The following is a 20,397-nucleotide window of genomic DNA, read 5'->3' as shown; positions in this document are numbered from 1 at the left end:
CAGCCCGAATACAGCAATATGGTACCTCAGGGGACTGTCAGAGGCAGGAACAGCCCAGCCGCGATATACAGGCGCATGTTCAAAGGTACAGCAAGAGGAAACACAGCAGCTTTTTGGCCCCGTCTGTCCCCTGGGGCCCACAGCTTGCATGCATCACCAAGTAACCTCAGCGCTACCGTGAGGTCTCCAGCAAGGCAGAAAGCAAGCAAAGATGTCACAAATGCCAAACCTCCTACTTCTCCTCCATCACCTCAGCCAGCGGCAACATCAGGGAAGAAATTAGGGGTGGGTTTCAAAAGCCCTTAGTGAGTTAGGAGCACAAGCTCTGCTGCCTGTGAAACATTAAATCGTGGACGGGAATAATTTCTCCTTAAGAAAGAGAGGAAAAAAAAAAAGATTACTAGGTCACAGATTCCCCCCTCCCTAATCTCTTCCACTAAGTCTCCTCTGAAGCAGTAGCTCCCAGGAAACTGCAGGTTTAGCCCACAAAGCTCCTTTTTGGCAGCAGTTTCTTTTCTTGTGTTCCTAGATGAGGTAGTGTAGGTGCACAGAGGTGAAGAGATTTGTTTCAGCTTGCATGGAGTACCATGGGAAATTCTGCCTGCTTGTCCTTAATCATAATGCTATCAGCAATCATCCAGGCTTCTAACATGGCTTTCTCATTAGCCCTGGGGACTCCCCATCCTGTGTTTTTCCCAAGTCTATCTCACCCTCCTTACTACCTCCTGCTGAGGTCTTTAATAAAGGCTTTTTATCTTTTCCATGCTTAGGGGCAGGTCTCGGGTGCTCATCTTGCCCCAGCCTTCTCCCACTTTGCATAGCACTGATTCATATGAAATACAGGCACATCCTGTATTTCACATGAATCATTCCCTTTTCAGCTCATGTTCCCAACGACAATATTTTTGTGGAGCAGTTTTATTCTATTAGCCCACAAAAAGCTCCATTACTCAAGCCTTTCCCAGATCATCTAGCGTGTTTCTCTAAGGAAGTTTTTTCCACAACGCTGCCTTATAATAAATCCCTTTCCTTACTAAAATGCAGGGGTGGAAGGATGCGGGGGAAATGAGTCTACCAGCAAATGGATGGACTCATGCAGCCGTTTCCCGACAGCTTACACTCAGTAATTAATATTTCTGAGGACATACGTGGATAAGAGAGCAGATAAAGCCTATAAAAGTGTATTTCTTCCTATACACATCTGGGTGCGGCGCAGGGAAGAGCACTCATCTTCACGGCTCTGTACACGTGCACATCTGCATACATGCATGTAAATGCACAGATGGTATCTGCCATAGCCCTGCCCAGCCTCCCCACTGCTCCCAAGCTCACCTATATCCCAGTGTGTGCGCAGACAGTATTACACAGTTTGTCATCCCCCGGGGTTTCTGTCACAGTCCCCCAAGTCAGGAGTGGGGAAACCAAGGAGAATCACATCAGCTTGTGCCTCCCAAAATGGGGACATCCCGTTGCAGAACCCCAAGGAGTCAGGGGGAAAAGGCAGCCACCCTCTGCAACTTTAAAAAAAAACAAACAAACAAAAAAAACCCCACAAAATCAAAACCAAACCCCCACATATGCTCAAAAATATTTACTCATCCTAAATTTTCCATTCTGGACATTGGCCTGGAGGTAAATTTCTTGTTTTAGAAAAACTGAGAAAATTTCAGCAAGTGTAGGGAAAGTATTACACTTTCCCATTTCCAAAGCACAAATTGTGAAAGAGCCACTCTTACACATCTTTACACTGATTATGAGTTTAAAAAAAAAAAAAAAAAGAAAGAAAAAGCAAAAGCAAGACATACTGTTATGTCAGGAGCGAGTCCTTAATGCCCCTTTAGGGACGACATCCTTGTATGGCCTTAAAAGAGCAGCGAGTGCTGCTGCCATGGCTTGCAGGCCACCGCTGGTGGCTCCAGGGGACACTTGGCTGTGCACCCAGAGGTCCCAGGCACACATTAAACCTCCCCTTAGCCCATCAGAGCGGAGAAAGAACTCCAAACTCCCAGTACAACCCCGTAGCAAAAGGGGTAAATGAGCTCCTGACGCGTTGGTGATGGAGGATAAGGAGGGAAAGCAGGGCTTGGTTTTACGCAGCCCATACTGGTTGAGCTGGGTGCTGAGGTTTGCGGTTTGAAAAGGACACTGAAAAGGTGGGAATAGCCCAGAAGCTGTACAGAGAGGAAGAACCCTGAAGGGCGCAGGCAAACAGGGGAGGTGGTTTGGTTGCAGTTTATCTGCTTTCATGGAGACACCGATGGGACTCTCTAATCCAGCATAAAAACATGGCAGACGAACACAGGAGAAAATGAGCCGCACTAGGCTAAAGGGCAGAGGATCAGACCGATGTTCCTTGCTGGCTTTAATGTTCCTGAAGGGAGCCCTGATTTTATCTAGACGGTAGAAACCGGTGCTCAAGTTCCCTGGAGTGTAGGCAGCTGAGCCAGGTGGCCAGGGTGCACCCAGGAGACCAGACCCACCAAGAGGTCTTCTGCAGAGCAAAGCCTGCTCCTCACCAGCAGCACAGAAGGGGAAGGTGCTCAGAGGCTGCTGAACCAGAACATGTAAAAACCTCTTCTTAAATACAGCGTAGTCTTTGGGGAGGATGAGGGCAAAAGGAAAAAAAAAAAAAAAAAAAATTAACAAAAATAACTCCCCCTCCCTCACAGGAAAATGGAGGCTGCAGGACACCAGGTTTTAAACATTTCCATGATTTTAGTGTGCATTGCCCTGCCATTCCTAGCCTTCAGCGTCTTTAAGGAGCGATGTGTCTGCCACACTCAAGTAGCGGAGAGCCTGTCCCCATCCAGGAGAGGGCCTTTGACCTTCTGGAGCTGGGAAGGATTCAGAAACCAAATTCATTTCCTGAATCCCTGCAGAAATGTCAAGCTCTGAGCTTTTTGCACACACCTCCCCTCCCCACTACAATGCGCACACCCGCATCCTCCAGCCCCACACCTCCTCCGAGCAAGTTGCTCCCTCTCCTAGCCGGGCGATCCCCTCGCAGACCCCCCCGAGACCCCTCCTGGGATGAGGATTTTGCCAGCGAGCGAAACAAAGCCCATCGTCTCCCCCCCTGCCTCCCTTCGCGGGATGCCCCTGCGCTGAGAGCACCTCGCCACTGCTGCCAAGCCTCCTGACCCACCAGAGCAGAGAAGAGCCCGAGTACAAGGTATCCCATAAAAGCATCCTCCCCTCCCGAGCCAGCTCAGCTCCTTCTATGGGAACTCTCACCTTAGGAAACCTCACTCCATGTTTTCAGTTGAGACTTGCTGGTGCCTCTTTTATACCTTCTCCCCCCCCCCCCCCCCCCTTCCTCCCCCCTCTCCAAACATTTGTTTTTATGAGCTTCTTGTTGAGATCATAAAATACTGGGTTGGAGGACTATAAATTCACAAGGAGGTATTCTTTGAAGGGAGCTTTTCTTCTTACAATTAAAATAATAATAAAATAAAAAAAGAAGGGAAAAAAAATCCCCATCCCTCCCTCTCTTGCAAACACCCTCCTATTTTGCAGCACAACATCTAAGTAAGGGTCTGGGCCCCTACATACCATCTTGCCTCTTAGATTTAATTAGAGCAGGTTTTTGCCACCTGGGAACCGCAGGTAGAGGTGAGCTGCAGCCAGCCCTGGTGTCAGGTCTCGGGCCCGAGGAAAGCAATTTGTTTTGGAGTTTTGCAGGCATAATAGTTAGTTGCCTGTTCCTGCTGGGTCAAACTTCCTACCAACCACACTCATGTCAGGAAGCACAGGGCAGTCAGCTGGAGCTGAGGACGCCTTGCTTCATCTTTTCATCAGGAAGCCTAAAAACAATTCATGGGGAGATCACCACCAGGCTGTCAGGTGGATGCTCAAAAGCCCAGCTCTTCGGGGCCCTCCCCCCGTACACAGTGATAACATGTCACCCCCAAAGACACACACCTGATTTAACCCAGTGCTACAACTACTGCATGTTCATCACAGGACACCCTGGGATGTCCTGCACCTTTCAGGAGCATCACTGGTTTTGCAGGTGGGGAAACTGAGGCACAGGAGCTATATCACGACTTACCTGGTGGCCGACAGACCTGAGCTGCTAGGTCTCAGACCCCTGACTGCTGTGCTCCAGACCCACTGGCTCTCGGGTGACTCGGGGCTGCCACTCGCTCCCTGGTGGGTTTAATTCAATTAAATCATGTCCTGCCCACAGCACGGGAACAGCTGAGGGGGGCACGACTGACCCTCTAGGTAAGGAACACTCTACTGGGATTTGAGACACTATTAGCTAAACCTTGCAGCCTTTATTCAAGCAAACCTTCAGCTAAGAGGCATTCCTAAGGTGTAGCCTTAATTGGCTTATTTAAGATTAACTAGGCCAGCTGCCCAGGCCAGCTGAGTCAGCAAGGGAGTGCGGGGGGCTTTCCCCCCTCATCTTCAAACAGGCTCTTAAGGGAGCGAGTCCCATCCACTCCCAGTGCCTTGCAAGCCTTGACTAGGCTCCGGATTAACTCCAAACCCTGCCGATGGCACAGGAGCAGTGGCTGACTAATTCCTGAAGCTGCTACCGTAAAATGCCTCGTCGCCGCTGTAGGCTCTGGCTCCTCGGCTCCATCGGGAAAGCGGATCGAGGGGTGCCTGGCTGACAGCCCCCTGCCCTTGGACGTCTCCCCTCCGCAGCACTGACCGCTCCCCGCCACGGATCAAAGAAGGGATTTGCAAGTGGCAGGGCTGAGGGCAAGATTTCTGCAAGGCAGATCCCCTGGTCCCCCATTATCGCTGCTTCTTTTAAAAGCAACAATTGTGTGCAAGGAGGAGGAGGAGGTCACATGAAGGATGCCTGAAATTCTTTCCAAACCACAGCCATTTCTGACCCATCACAAATTTCCCCGCTTACTCTGGCCTGTGAACTCTGGAAAATGCAATTAAAAAAGAAAAAGCAGAGGCCTGAAACCTCTGATTCAGGCGGGGTCTCTGACATTCATTAATGAGGCCAGCCTTACACGATGCTGATTCAATAGGAGCAACTGTCTGCTTCCAGCCCCGGTTCATCAAAAGTTCATCAGCCCTCCCTTCCGACAGAAACCCGCCCAAAATTCGTGCTGCCTTCCCAGAAGTTAAGGGAGCAGCTTATTTAATGGTTTAACGCGGCTGAAATTGCCATTTGCTGGATTGACAATGGAGATGAGCAGCACTTTATATCTCCATATATGTACTTATATATATATATATATATATATATATACTATAACTTCCCCCTTACAGCATCTTCTTTCCATAGCTGGATGCACCATGCACGGCCCAAAGCCCGGCTGCCCTGGCGAGGGGATGGCAGGCAGCTGAGGCTCCCACCCCGGTGGGGGCCAGCTTTTCGGGGAGGGCACAGGACAAGCCGCCGGCGTCACCAGAGCTGAGCCAGCAACTGCTGGGCACATTGTCCTTCTCCCCTCCGCCCACGTGTCAGCAAGCAGATCCTGATACCACCTCACTGATTTGTTATTTGATATTCGATTCCCCCCCCTCCCCGCCCCAGCCGCACACAGCCGCAGACACACAGCCGCCTCTGAACCGGTTGTTTTTAAGTGTGGAGCTCATTTCCAGCGGTGGGAGCAGTGGAAAGCAGTGGCAAGAGGACATGGAGGGGGATGAATGGCTTTGGCACGTTCAGAGGTGGCCCCAGAATAAAAGTTAAAATATTGCAAAATGAAATTAAGCCCTTGGGCTGAAACACAGGGGCTGTACACCTGGGAATAGGTGGGTTTTATTGCGAGCAGTCTACCCGTTCCAGGGCGTTAGCCTCCTTCCCCAGTAAATGTCCCCTACCCGCTGGCTCCCCACGACATCCCAAGCCTCTCGGTGGCACGAGAGGCTCCCGCCGCTGCCGCAGGTCACGCCGTACCAAGCTCACCGCTTGATCCCCGAGGTAACATTATCACTCTCTGTTTAATACCATTAAGCAAAACTACCTGCGTGGGGCCGCCCGCGTAACGGGAGAACCTCCTGTGGCCACGGGCCAGGGTGTCTCCATCCAGCCGGGACCCACGGCTGGGGCAGGATGGGGACGGTCCCCGGAACGAACACCCCGCTGCTCCGGGCTGTGCGTTGCTCCAGCTGCTGGCGAAGTGGGACGGAGCCCCGTCTGCCCAGGGTCTGCAAAGGGTATCGGTGGTTTGGAGGGTGATGTACCTCGCCCTGAATCCATGGAATGACGCCCGGACCTGCCGGCTGCTGTGGAGATGGGCGGGATGACTTCTCCAATCGGGCTTGATTTTTGGGGACAGAGTCCACCTGGAAAAGCCGGGTGATTCCTCTCCGCGCTTCAACGTGCAGGATCGTGCCTGGCTGCCTGCGCCAGCGTGCTCCTCTGCAGAAGGAGCTGCCTCTCACCGCGGAGTGGTATTTCCTCCCCAAAGAGCCTGAAATGTATCCTTTTGGATGAGAGGCGTTTTATTGCTTTCAGTCGGGAATAACTGAGATGAGAAAGCACAGTATGGCTGGGATGAGACCCTGCGTCTAACCCTGATACTTGGTTTCCACAACAGAGAAATGCCGAAGCCCGGCAATTATAACCAACAGCAATATTGCTTCCTTCAAGATTTGGTCCAGTGCAAGGCTAAAATGTTGCGGGAAGAATTTATTTTTAAGTTTTCCACCATACCAAAATTACAGAGCTTTTAAAAACCACCCCCCCAAAAAAAAAAGTTGAACGTTTCCGTACTTCTCTGTATTTCAAAGCACAGAATTAAGAGAAAACTGTCACGGATTTGAAAAACAGAAATTCAGTCAACTTGGAGCCCACTGGCTGGTTTCTACCCCAAGCTCTCTGAGCAGTTTTTAAGGGGATAAAGCAACAACCTCCATTTTACAGAGGGAGGAACCGAATCATGTTTTGGATAAGCATCTGAAAGCCAATCAAGCAAAGTCAGTAGCGGCATTGGAAAAGCCATCCAGGTCTCCTGACTTCTCCACAGGTTTGCCACCCAGGGACTAAATGAGCAAAATAGACCTCAAACCGGTCACAAGGGAATGCAGAAAGCGCAGATGAGATGCCAATTAAAAAGAAACTAAATTGTACCCACCACAACATGCAGTTAAAGCAATTAATTCCTTCCACAGACAGAAAAAAACAGTTTTGAAGTCTGTGGCTTTGCTGGCAGATTCCTCCCTGTGACCTGCAAATGAGAAAAGGCGGCACGAAGGGCTTTTCCCCTGCCTGGTGCGGTGGTCTGGGGAGCAGGAGGTGCTGGCAATGCTACCCAGGGCTGCATGGAGGAGGCTGGGTGGGCTAAAACGCTGCATCAAGGGTAGGGCTGAGGTTGGGGGAACTTTTGATCTTAATTTGCCTGGGTTTCTTTGGAAAAGTGCTGTGTTCAGATTCCAGTTGCAGCTTTTTAGCTGCAAGACATTATTTTCACTCCCAGCCCAATGGAGAACACATCACCTGTGGGGATGAGGAATTATAAAAACACAGGGAGAAAGCTCATGGTGGCTATTCAGGCCAGACATCCATCTGTAACCAGGGTTTTCAAACTCAGGTTGTAGCTTCCCCACCTCACGACAGTTCTCTGTGTAGTTCAAGTGTCTTTAAAAAGGGTCCCCTGAATGGCAAGCAACGCTAATCTGTATTTAAAAGTGATTTCTCACTAGCCACGGGAGGGCTGTTGGGGCAGGTGTGGCTGGAAGGAAGGCTACAGGCCCCCGGTTGTCATCTCCAGGAGCTCAGGTTTTGGTTCTTCAGGCCCATTGCATGGAAAGTGACTTTCTAGAAATACCTCACTCTCTAGATGTCTGGTGTTGGCTGCCTGTCCGGCCCTGTGATTCGGCTGCCCTAGGAAAGATCGGGGCTAGGACCAGGCAGCATTTGCCACTGCAGGGCAGGGATGGGGTACCATAGCTTCACGGGGCAGCAGCACCACCCCAGGGAAACATCACTCAACACGCACACCCCACAAGGGGTATGGGATGTAGTTGGGACTGTAAAAAACGAAGAAATAGCCCCAACAATTCTACAGCATACGGTTATATTTTCATTTGCACCAGCTTGGCTTTTTTTTTTTTTTTTAAACACATTTCTGTCTACAGATGTAATTGGATTTACTGGGCCTAACAGCTGAGTGCCAATCATGTTTCCATGGAGAAAACAGTTGGTCTAGCTCATTCTTGTGTGTACTCTTATCTCCAGCTCCTTCGGAGGCGCTGCCTTTGTCGCTGCCCAAGAAGCACCCTCGCACCGAGGACAGGAGTCCCAGGGAAATAATCAGGAACACAGAGAAATAATCGGGAACATAGAGGCTCGGCATGCTCACAGCATCCCAACAGCCTTGTACGTGGGTTTGAGGCATTTCCTTTGCAAGCCCTGCCAGGAGCAGACAGCACAGAGCTCCAAAAAGCAGAGCATCCTGGGGAGACCGAGCCTCCCCAGCTCCACTTGAACCCCTCCTCTGCACCGAAGGGTACCTTATGCAATAGAAAATGCAAACCAAGGGGTTCAAGGGCTCACAGGAGCTGACGTCAGGGAGTTTACACTCCTTTCTCCTTGGTCTGGGCACCTCGCCTCTCCCTGCTGTGGGAACTAGTGGAAAATGCTCGCTGCAACCTCCACACAAATAACGCATCACTTCAGACACCTCTTGGCGTGCGCTTTCGCGTGCAGCACCATAGGAGTGAAGCTGCCCTTCATCTTTGAGGTGGGGCTGCCAGAAAACCACAGCCAGGCCCACTCCCACCTTTCATGCCTCGTTAATGAAACTGGGCTCTGGGAATTGCAATGGGGCCGGCTGGCATCGGCAGCCCGGGTGTGCTCTGCACTGCCTCAGGAAGCTGCTCTCCGCTGCCCTGTGCCACCCCGTGCTCCCGAGAGCATCGTGTGGTACCCACGGGGCTCGGATGCCTGTCCGCACGGAGCGGGGCTGGCAAAACCAACGCAGTCTGCTTAGGGCTAAGGGTGGCTCTCTGTGTTAGACATCCCTCGCCTCCCGGCTTTCTTAGGCTCCCCTGGCAAAGTTTCTTCAGGTGCGCTGACCTGCAATCCACAACCAGCTTAGCTTTCTATCAAGAGCTGCTTACAACCCCACTGCTCCCCAACCCTCCTGCCCGTGCCGGCGAGGGAGGACACAATCCGCAGGGCAATTTGTCCGGGGTTTGTCCAAAGCCACGGCACAGCGGTGGTCCCACGGTCGGGGGCATCCTCTCCCCCCGCCGCAGCCTCTCCTTTCGCTGGCAGTCGCTGCCTCCCGAGCTGCCTTTGCAGCCTGGCTGCGCACCCGCTGCTACGGATGCCAGGCAAGGGGTGGAATCAATGGTAAGCAGGCTGCATTTTAATTACCCTTTATATAATGCAAACGTGACTGTATTAATAATCCTTGCAAGCCATGCGACTGTCTTACACAACCTTTAATTACTCAGGGAGCTCAGCATTTTCCATTGTCGTACAGTTTGCTTTATCTTTTATTATCTTGCCAGGCTGCCAGGCCCTGAGACACAAAAAGAAATGCTTTCTGCAACCTCATCCAAGCCAGGCATCTGAAAGCTTTGTACCTGCTCCAAGACCATCATGTTTCCCTCCCTTTATTTCCTCAGAGCAGACAGCCAGAACATCACCCAAATGTATATCATTATTAGTAAGTGCATAGGCACAGGGTGGCTTCCCCTCCAAAAAAACCCCACCTTTGTGTTGAAAGGGTTATTTCTGAGAAGCTGTCTCTATTACAGCAATAAAAGATGAGGCTAATGTGTGCTTGACACATTGCATGGGGCCAGACCCAGCAAAGCACTTAAGAAAGCGAATAAAGCTCTTAAGCACATTTTCCCATTGACTGGAGCTTACCTTTTATTAAGCACTAAACATGAGCATATGGGTGTTTGCAGAAAGGGGAATTAGGCTCTGACGTGGCATCCTGGATCAATCAAATTTTTCCAGTGGCTTCAGCAGCAGCAGGAAAAATAACTACTCATCAGCCTGAACTGGAAGTTGTCATCATTTCATGGTGATTGGCATGCTAAAAAGCCTCTGCGGGACAAAAAGCAGAGCTCCTATGTCCTCTTGCACTTCATACCGTCAACAGCACTCGGGTGCTTCTTAAGTTTCTTTGGTCCTCCATGTCCTGGAGGGTAAGATTTGCTCCATTTCATTCCCCGCTCCCCAGTGCAAAGTCATGACGGGCCACTTCATGCAATCCTTCGTGAGTCGTGTCAACACACCAGACTTCCCTGGGGTCTGCTGTAACACTTGCAGGTCTGCTGAGAGATTGGATATAATAAAATAATAAAGAATATAAATAATAATAAAATAACGCTTCATCACATTTTTGCAAAGCATCCAAGTGGTCATCAAAAACTGATCGATCATATTTATTTTGCAAACTTTGTGCTTAGAAAAAAGCAGTAAAAAATAATAAATGAGAAGGTGTTCCTTTCTCGTAAGGGGGTTCCTTCCGCGCTGCCCCGACCCATGGCCCAGCCTTCTGCTGCTGCAGATACGGACAGAGATCCACAGGGAGACCTCAAGCAGAGCTGCCTGGAAACATACCCAAACTCAGACCCACTGATAAAGGGAATACCTCAAATTTTTCCCCCCTTAGAAGTCTCCTGCAACTGTTTTTTCATACATCTACCAATGCCATTAAAATAAGGTCGCAGGTGGCAAAATGGTCATAGAACAATTAAAATACTACTTCTCTGGGCCTGATTCTGATACTGGTTTGCACTGGCACCAGAGATTTCATCAGTACCACTGCCGATGTGTATCTGCAGAATTGCAACCAGAATTGAGGCTAAAAATAAATAAATAATTAAATATTAAGAGAGGCAAAATTCAGTATTTAAAGCATTTGTGGATGTTTCCCGCCACCCCACCCCCAAAGCTTTTATGTACAATTAGCTCTCCTAAGGTCCCTATTGGGGATCATTTCATTAAATAATAGCTCAATGTTGAGTTACAGAAATTAGTCTATAAAATATTATAGGGCATGTTAAATGATGCGTGAAAATAAACTAGGTCAGTTGGGCAATAGGGATTTCTGTTCTCTGGAAGGTCACGCATCCCTTTCTGAGGGACATGATAACAAACACAGATACGTAGGAGCTGCCATTCTGGCTCAGGCTGTTGGTCCTTTTCCTTCTCTACCTTGGCCTGGCAATCAGCACTGCCAGATGTTTCACTGCACAACCCCACCTGAACAACCTTCCCAAGGCAGAACTTCTCCAAAGCCCCCAGGAGTTAAGACCGCAGAGGGTTTAAAGACTTACAGCTCTCTGAAAGCTCTTAAAAAAAATGAAATATGGTTATTCCTCTAGATGTCTTTGTTATTTGTGGACATTTTGCCCTGCTTGGCCTCGCTTTTGTTTTATGGCAGTGAGTTCCACATAGATTGGGTAGGGGAAAAAAATTGGTTTCCTTAAATGAGTTTTGAAATTATGCCCTTTCTGCTCCTTTTAGTGTTCAAGAGTTCAGTGCGATACAGGTAGGAGAGGAAAGCAGGGAAGGAGATAGAGGGAAATATCAGATGAACAGGAGGTGATGCTGTAGCACAAAGTGTTAACAAGATCCTTACATATACATTCAGAAGAGTTTTTAACCTGGAGCTAAAACACAGCATCAGTGTCCTGGTGCCCATGGTTGCAAAAAGACACAGTAAAATTGAGAAGAGAGCAGAACCAGGCCACAAAAACAGCTTCAGAGCTGGAGAAGACGCCTATAGGGAGGCATCCGGAGTCATCCATCTTATTGAGACAGTGGATTCAATTACAGTGCATGAGCACATAACTGCAGGCACTAAAAGGCTCTGTCAGAAAAAGGGAGAACAAAAAGTAAAAGCTGTAGACTGAAGCTGGACAAACTAAGTTAGAAATACATCAACAGCTCAAGCTTGAGAGTCGCAGGCAAACGCCAAAGGAAACAGCAGAGTCTCCATCTTTTGAGGTGGTCCAAGCCAGCTTGGATAGCTGCCTGGAAGACATGTTTTAGCCAAAAAACAAGCTAACAGACTCGGTGCGTGAGGGATTAGGTGTGGTTGCATGGCCTCAAACATGGGGAAGGTGAGACTGGCCGTGCCTTCTCACCTGCTGCTCTGTGGACAGTGCATGGCAGACTGTAAGGGAGTCATTTCAGTACAAATCGCTTCCCCAAAATGCATCTTTTTCTAAAGACTGCAGTGCTATAGAAGCCACCAAACTGCAGCTATCAAAAGAGGATTGATTTCATGGATAAGGGTGTTGAAAGGAAACAGAAACACCCCCAGGAATGTGTCATGGGATGAGAAGGGTCATCCCCACCTCTCACAAGGAGGCGAGGGCTGGGAACAGCCAAGTTAGATGGCTACATCTCATCCCTTCATGCAGGGGAGGAAAGCAGAAGGTTTTCAAAAGGGATTTCTTTGCTATAAAGCTTCAGCAGAGCCGGTGGTTAGTAGCAGGGATCAAGGGCTGAGCTGGGAGGACTGCCCTGGCCAGTCACACACACCCCATGCCTGGGCACACTCACCTGTAGCATCATTAACACCCCTGGGAACTTCATTAACTTCATCACAGTCCTCTGCTTTAGGAAGGGGTTGGTTAGACTGGTGTTCTACAAACAGTAGCATCGATTAACACCATTAACTCCCAAGTTGTAGTTAATACCTAACTATGGTCAGCACCTTGCACATAGTTACCCTTGCAAAGCAAAAAAAAAAACAGGGAGCCCTGTCCACCCCCCAGCACAGGCTCACTCAGAAGACGACTCCAGCACGGATGCTATAAGGGGCTCCCTTCGGTCCCAAGCCACCATGGTGGTCAGGGTTAGCTCTGTGCCACTGCTGGGGTGGCACAAGCCCTGCCCCGGGCTGCTGGCCTCAAACCCTGGGGGAAGCAGCACCACATGGCCCTCACCCACAGCCCTCAGAAGTCATACAGATGCAAAATACCATTTTCATTCAAGGATGCAGAGAAGGAAACTCGCCACACAACCCTCACCCCTTGCATGAGCAAGGAAGTCCAGATCCAGTGAGCTCTGCCTTCTCCTTTAATTAGTTTTAGGCATGAAAATGGTTTCCTGCTTCCATCAGCTTTTCCTGATACAGTAATGAATGTGCCTTCCCGCAGAAGGAATACCGATTGAGAGGTAAAGCCATTGCCTGAAGAGAGCTGGGCTTCCAAGGAAGTGCTAATTAGTCCCTATTTGAGAAATCTGGTTAAAGCAAGTGAGCAGGTGTTGCTAGAAATTGGAAATAATCTGTACAAACATGTTCTTTCCTATGTGACAGCAGAGCTAATTACACCTCCTTGGGTCACCACTCCATTTTACATAATATCTCTCTGTCGAAAGTGTATTACCGCCTGGCACCCGCTGCCAGATGAAACACTTTAGCACTTGGTGTCAGTGGTGGATTAACCCCTTCTCCCATCACGGCTTGAGAGGAAGGATGTTGCTACCAACCCCACTTGCTCCAAAGACAGGGAGAATATCTCACGTCTCCCTTCGGGCACGTGAGGCACCATGCAGTGTACCCTGCCTTGTGCTCTGCTGTACCGTCACCAGCAAGTTTTGATCTTGCTTTGTGTCAGGAAGAGTTTATGGATTATGTTATGTGCTACACCCCACTACCGTGGCGTGCGATCAAAGCTTTGCAACCTCCTGAAAAACCGAAATGTCCCCCGGGGGAAGCTGATGATTGATATACCGAGACGAGACGATGCTGCTGCAGCAGCAGAAGTAATCGCAAAGCTAATTATTGGTTATATAAGACGTTTTTGCATGCAGGCTTTCACAGGTGCAACGGTCTCATTGCATCAGCTTGATCTCAGGCCGGCGTGAGGTGTCCGTGCACATCTGCGAAGCTGGAATCAAGAAAAATGGGAAGCGATCGCTCGGTACAAGCCAGCACAGGAGGAAAGCAGCCAGCTGCGGGTTGATTTGAACAGGAAGAATTTCCTAAGCACCCTCCCAAAACAGAGGTATCTCTGCGTTATTTAGCAAGTGTCATGGTTTGCAGCACATCCGTAGGAAGAGACAGGGGCTCAACGCAGACGGCGTGGACAGAGAGACATCTGCGAGTCACTGCGTGACCTGGGAGACACGCACGACGCCCTGGGCCTTGGTTTGCTGTTGCAAAGGGATGCACGGGTGTGTTGGTAATGCCTGGGAAGCGAGAACTGTTGGAGGAAGGGAACAGAAACGCCACGTTTGTGAGCAAAAGCCTGTCTCTGGAGTGCCTGCTGAGGCAATGAGGTGTGCTCTCCTCGCAGGCAGAGTATGTTGGTACACCCCGGCAGAGGCTTTGCGACGGCCACGTGCCTCCAGCCTTTTGTACCGGGATGAGGATGCCTGCACCCCAGGATTCGCTCCTGCCACAGAGACACCCTGGCCCTCCCACCTGGTGTATATAGGATAATAAATGAGGACAGATGCAGCACCAAGGTTGTGATAAATCAGCTGAGCGCAGACAGAATATGCTCCTGACAGCAGGCTGGCCACCTTCAGCCCAAAGGTGAAACGCAAGCCCAGGTAGACCTGGTACCCAACAGGTCCGAGGAAGGGAGACAAATTCTCAGTATATTGCAGGGTAATGTGAATTTTGAGTCCTTGCAGCTTCAGTCACAGTGCAGGCTAGGCAGGTGAGAGCTCCCGGTAAAACACCATGTATGTTAGCCAGCCCGTGCAGCTTTCACAGAAAAGTCCTTTCTCTAAGGGCCAAACCTGCTCGGCGTCCACCGCTGAGCCGCCTTTCTAGCAGCAGCGCTTTCCCCAGCGCTTACGGCCACGTCTGCAGCCAGTCCGAACGAACGGGCAGCTGAGCCCAGAGCCTCGGGGACGGCGGCACGGCCGTGGGACCGGTGGCGACCGGCGGCGGGGTAGCCCCGGCCACAGCCGAGCAGAAGGGCTGTGCTCCTCGGCGGCACAGCTGCCCCTGCAGTTGCTCCCGGCTCTCCTTGTCCCAGCAGCTGAGCACGGCCGGGCTGGATATGGAGGGAAGGGGGAGACACCGACCCCCTTTGTAAAGCTGATTCCAGACATACTGCCCTACGCACGCACCCTGCAAAGAGGGCCCGTTAGGGCTCGGCTCATCAGAGCCGGGATCACACCGGGGATGAATTGGCGAAAGCATAATGGGAGCTGGTATTTAAGACACAGGACTGAATTGTATCTCTATAGAAATGCTTGGTTTGGGTCCTATTTTCCTCCCCTGCCCCCTGTTAACTGCTTCAAAGGTCCGGGGGGAATGTGCGTTATTGCCTGCAGAAGAAAACAGCCGCAGCTGGTCAGGGTGGTGTCCCCTTCCACCCATCAGTGAGCCCGCACTCGTGCTCAGTTTTTCCTAAAGCCACTTCTGACTCCCAACTCCGCATCCACTCGGAGCTATCAACTTACATATCAGACAGACTGACGTGGCCCTGAATTTATAATGTCTGATTATGTGGTCTGTTAACAATGGCAGAACGATGGTGATGTTCCCATTCCTGAGATAAGGATCAGAGATACAGAAGAAGTAAAATATTGTCCCACTGAAGTCTTTGTCAGAGCTGGGGCTAATGCTCCACCGCTGGTCCATTGTCCCTTTTCAGTCAGGGATGTCCCCGTACTTGATTCCACAGAGGTGGGATGCAAGTGTCTTAGTATGACAGCAGAAACGTGTCTCCCTCTCTCGGATGGCCTGTTGTGCCCTGGAGACATGTCCTTCCCTCAGCTTTCTCTTCTTTCAGTCTCAGTAGGTCCAGCTAATTTGACCTTTTCTTGTAGACCACATTCCTAGTGTGATGTTTGCCTTTTTCATAACATGATTACGATGCTGACTCATGTCCAATTAAAGTTCAAGTATTATGCAGGAGGCTTAGAAATGTCCTACCTGAGACATGGGAACTGGCTCCAGTCTGAAGACGGCTGCAATTCAGACCTCTCCCAGCCATGATGCTGGCTTTAAAAATAAATCTTGTGGGTTAAAATAAGAGCATACCTTGGATACACCTTCAGGTTTCTGTGCCATCTAGGTCAAAACTGCTAAGACTGGATATGTGATCATTTTGTTTAAGTCAAAGCTGAGATTCACCATTCAAATGACATGTGAAGATGGGATTTTAAGCAAGTACGCACATTTCATAGGGCTTCTAATAAGCTGCCTCCACTGGCAGGTATTTTAAAGTCCAGTGCAAGGAGTGGTCACCATACATGACTCACTTCAGCCCTGAGGCCCTACTTTATCTGTAGGTGACGTACCAGCTCTTGCAACGATGGATAAACCTGGTCAGCCGCAGCCAGCGCTCTGTGCTGCTTGCATGGCCTGGCTTTGTAATGTGGGACAGGGATGGTGAATATGAATCTGAATTAGCTCAGCTTAGGAGATGAAGGATGCAGTACAGACTCAGAAAAGCTTATGTGAAGAGTGGTTTCGGGCAAGTCCATAGCTCTAACTGCTGCTGCCGTGCGTGTGCACGACACTGTGTGAAGCCTTCTGCTTACCAGCTCCCCCTGCCCCTTAATCCTGCAGCAGCTCCTGTTCGCTGCACAGCCATGGGATCTGCTGATGCCCAGAGAAGAGCTGGGAGCCAGACCGGACTGGATTTGGGATCGGCGAGGGAGAAGATCAGGGAGCAACCCCACTACCTGTTATGACTGCAGAGGCAGATAAAACAAAGGCATACCCTCCCTTGCTCCGACAGCCGCCATCCAGCTGTGGAGAAGTGTGCTTTTCTGCTGCAAACAAAACCTCTTTCCTCTGCCATCTCTGATGCTGCTTCAGTTTGCAAAGAAAGGCTGCTAATGTGCTCACCCGTTGACAGAGCGGACTTGCAGGATAGTTTATGGCACCTACTGTACTCTCAGCTCAGAGCTGTAAAACAATATTCACTGTAGCTACTGTGCAGGGCTTGGCTAGTACAGCCACATCCAGAAGTATCCAGCAAGAAAAAAAATGAAGCTATTAAAAACACTCACACACAAGCCAGGAAACATCTTATTATAGATCTTGGTTTGAAGAAGGGAAATTAAAAACCCATACCCACACTCAGCATATGCCCAGCTATATTTGTCTGATCCATTTATTATCTTAGCCAATGCAATTTCAATGTTGCACTACTCCAGTCTTTCACACTAAAAAAAACCCCAACAACCCAACGCACAAGATGCCATCGCTGGTTTACAGCTGTGGCCTATCCTGTTTCTCCAAACATTTGCTGATTTGGCATAAGCACAATACTGAGGGAAGCGCACGGTGGGGGCTGGGATCCGACTGGAAGATGTGGATCACAGTAAAACAGCCTCTTCCTATATTAATAGCAGAGCTCCGTCAGAAGCGCAGCAATTTGTTCGTGCGCTGATCTTTAAACTTGAGGTGGAGAAGGCATCACTTTGGATGGGTTCCTTCACTAAAGATGTACCTCGTGCATGCATTTCTCAGGCTGCAGAACTGAAAATAAAAGCTCTGGCAACGACATGCCGTACATACAAAGTTAAATATGCAATGGAAAACATTACAGCTTGGTTAGTTTTTGCTCCCATAGTGTAAAGATTGGAAATCAATGCTGCAAGTACTTTATGAAGAAGGAAGAAGCTTGGCACTGGATTAAAGAAGCGTTCATGCTCATGAGTAAGCGTGGAAGAAACCCAGTCGTGCTGCAGGCTGAGAATCTCCAAAGCCAACTGCAGGTGTAACCATGCCAAAATCACCAGCAAGCCTGCTGCCTCCATAGGAGAGGTGCCACGGGGTGCTCCACGGTGCTTCAGCGGGAGGGAGGCTGTGCTGTAGCCGTGACCCCCGGGCAGGTTTGCACCTCCTCTTCTTGCACAGAGCAGATACCGAAATGTCACAGCTTCAACGTGAGCTGGAAGCGCTCTGTTGGCTGGAAGAGCCAAAATGGTTTGGGTAGCTACTTCTGTGTCCTTGATGCAGCAAGCTTACATGGGGCTCTGCAACACTTGCTTTTATTAATAGCCTGGATGTCCTGAGCATTTTTCTTTTTTGGTTCTCACGAGTTATTTTCACTGCACAGCTTCCCATGATCACTCAATTTTGGGAGCTGATTAGACCAACTGGTGGGATAAATCCCCGCAGATGAAAAAAACCAAAACCAACCCACACCCAGAGAATCAAGAGTGTTTCTATAAAAAGTTAGGAACATGTGCGTGGCATTGTGGGTACAAACAAGACTCAGCACGTATCTGCCTTTCCTTTGCTGAGAAAAGCTCATTCGGCTACGTGGAGCTTTAAATAAAGAAGATGCTGGTTGTGCATCACGTGCCACTTTTGGTGGTACTGGCCCTTTGACTAGCCCCGCCTTGTGCAAGCACTCAAGGTATTACTCAATGAGGGTAAGGGAATTACACTTCCATGCTAGTTCTGTTCTCTTGTTTGTAATGAAGTGCTAGGGATCAGATCTGTCTCTGACTTGCTTTTGCATGAAAATCTGCCCTCTTCTAATACTTTGAACATCCTAGGAAAGGCCATTGTTCAGGGACAGAAAGTCCTCTCAGACGCAAGGAGTGCTGGACGGGTGGGGAAAAGCCTTTGGGGTAAATGGGTTTACTCCTACAGCCTGCCTAGGCAGAGATGTCAGGTTGCACAGCTACAGCAGTGATGTTAAACACCTACGGCAACATCTCGGTCCTGTAAAAATCAATAGCAAAACCTTCTTGGATCCTGGACTCTATCCAGGCTGTGGAAACAGCAAATTGTGCAGAAAAAGCTAGCACTAGAGAAGAGCTATAGGAGTAAGAGCTTCCAAAGGCCTTTGGGGTTTGTTTCCTCCAACAACGAGGTATCAAGGGAGCTTGCAGGATGGATTTAAGCAACTGCAGTGGGACTTGGACAAAACAGGGGTCTTCGTGAAGGTCCAACACAAACTACCGGGGCATACAGGGACACATGCATTGAGCTCTGCAGAGGTATAAACCTACTCACTCACCCTCCTCTCGCACAGGTACCGGCAGGGCCAGTTTTTATAAATACAAGTAACTATTTTGTACGTGCAGACAAATTCCCATATCCACCAAAATACAGAAGCCACCTTAAGGAGGATGTATCGTACACATCTCCGGGGGATGTGCATACCATGTTATTCATAGCAGCCCACACTGAAAGACAACTCCTTTTGCCTAGGCTATGAAGTGAAACGCTCAGGAGTGTGCTCCTTAACTCACTGTGTAGGTAGCACCACATAATCATCAACTACGTGACAGCAGACTATTTCCCCCTCCCACATTCAGTTCCTATTCTGGATCGTGATCACTCACTGAATGAGAACTCAGGATTTCATTTTACACCCCTCCGTTTGCCTTTTTATTGTACCATACTCAGACTCTGCTCTGAAGACAGGTCTATTAATATTCTCGGGGATTTTTGTTTGATCTTTGTCTGTGTATTGACAGGGTGAACACTAACAGCACAGGAAGAAAGTCTTCTTGCCTCCAACTCAGGTATTTGGACACAAACCTGCCAGCTGCCGAAGTCTTACTCAGTCCCTGGCTTGGACTCGCTTAAAGCATATAAAATCTTCTGGGAATTTCTCCTGTAAAATCCATATGAGCATATGCAAATTACTTCCCCCCGCAGAGGTTTGACTTAGCATAACCTAGAGGTACTAGGCTGACAAACAGACCTGGCACCAACAAATTTCATAATTCCCAGCAGTATGAATATTAGAGCTATTCTAGAAGAAGCTTGCCAGAATTTTAACTGGGGAAAAACACCGAATTTTCACTACCTTTATTTTCAGAAATGTCTGAACTTCTCTAAATAAAAAAAAAAATTTAGCTGGAGGTAGAAGCTGCCAGCATGAGACATGTCAGGCTGGTGGCTGAGGCCAAAGCAAGTGGGAAGCAAATGGTGGTACGTGCATGCAACATAACTCAGCCTTGCTGTATGAGAGATAAGGGCCACCTGATGGCACCTCCAGAGCAGCTATGGATCCTGTCGTCACAGAACACCTGGGACACACGGTGGGGGTCCCCACATTTTGGTGTCAGAGCACTGAGTCTGTGGGCAAGTAGTACACCCAGTCTGATGTATTGAAGAAAAGTAGTGTAGAAAGCAAATCTGTCTAGTGTCTCATCTGCTAGGCTATGCTTTCTCCCTGACGTATATGACCATAGACCATATATGCATCCTTACGTGTGATGTGTATGTGGGCCTCTGTGAGAAAGACAGGAGAGACCTGATCTACAGCAGCATCCAAAGCTAATGCTGTTGAAAAGAGGGAACTGGAAGATACTCTCTTCACAGTCACTAACAATATGGATGTTTTAGCACCATCCTCCACATAGCTAAGATAAAAATAACCTTTCTATAAATGTACCACTGTATTCTGAGGTCGAATAAGACTCCCAATAAAATCACTCCAAGGCATTTGGAAAACAATTTACTATTTATCTCGCTAAAGAAAGCTAGTCCCTAGTTTTTCCTTGTCTTTTCTCACTAGGGCTCTAAAGCCCCTGGAGGATACCTATTTCGATAA

The sequence above is a fragment of the Aquila chrysaetos genome, chromosome 13 (assembly GCF_900496995.4).
Source record: "Aquila chrysaetos chrysaetos chromosome 13, bAquChr1.4, whole genome shotgun sequence".
In the NCBI taxonomy this organism is placed as follows: Eukaryota; Metazoa; Chordata; class Aves; order Accipitriformes; family Accipitridae; genus Aquila; species Aquila chrysaetos.
Note: the sequence above shows the minus strand (reverse complement) of the source record.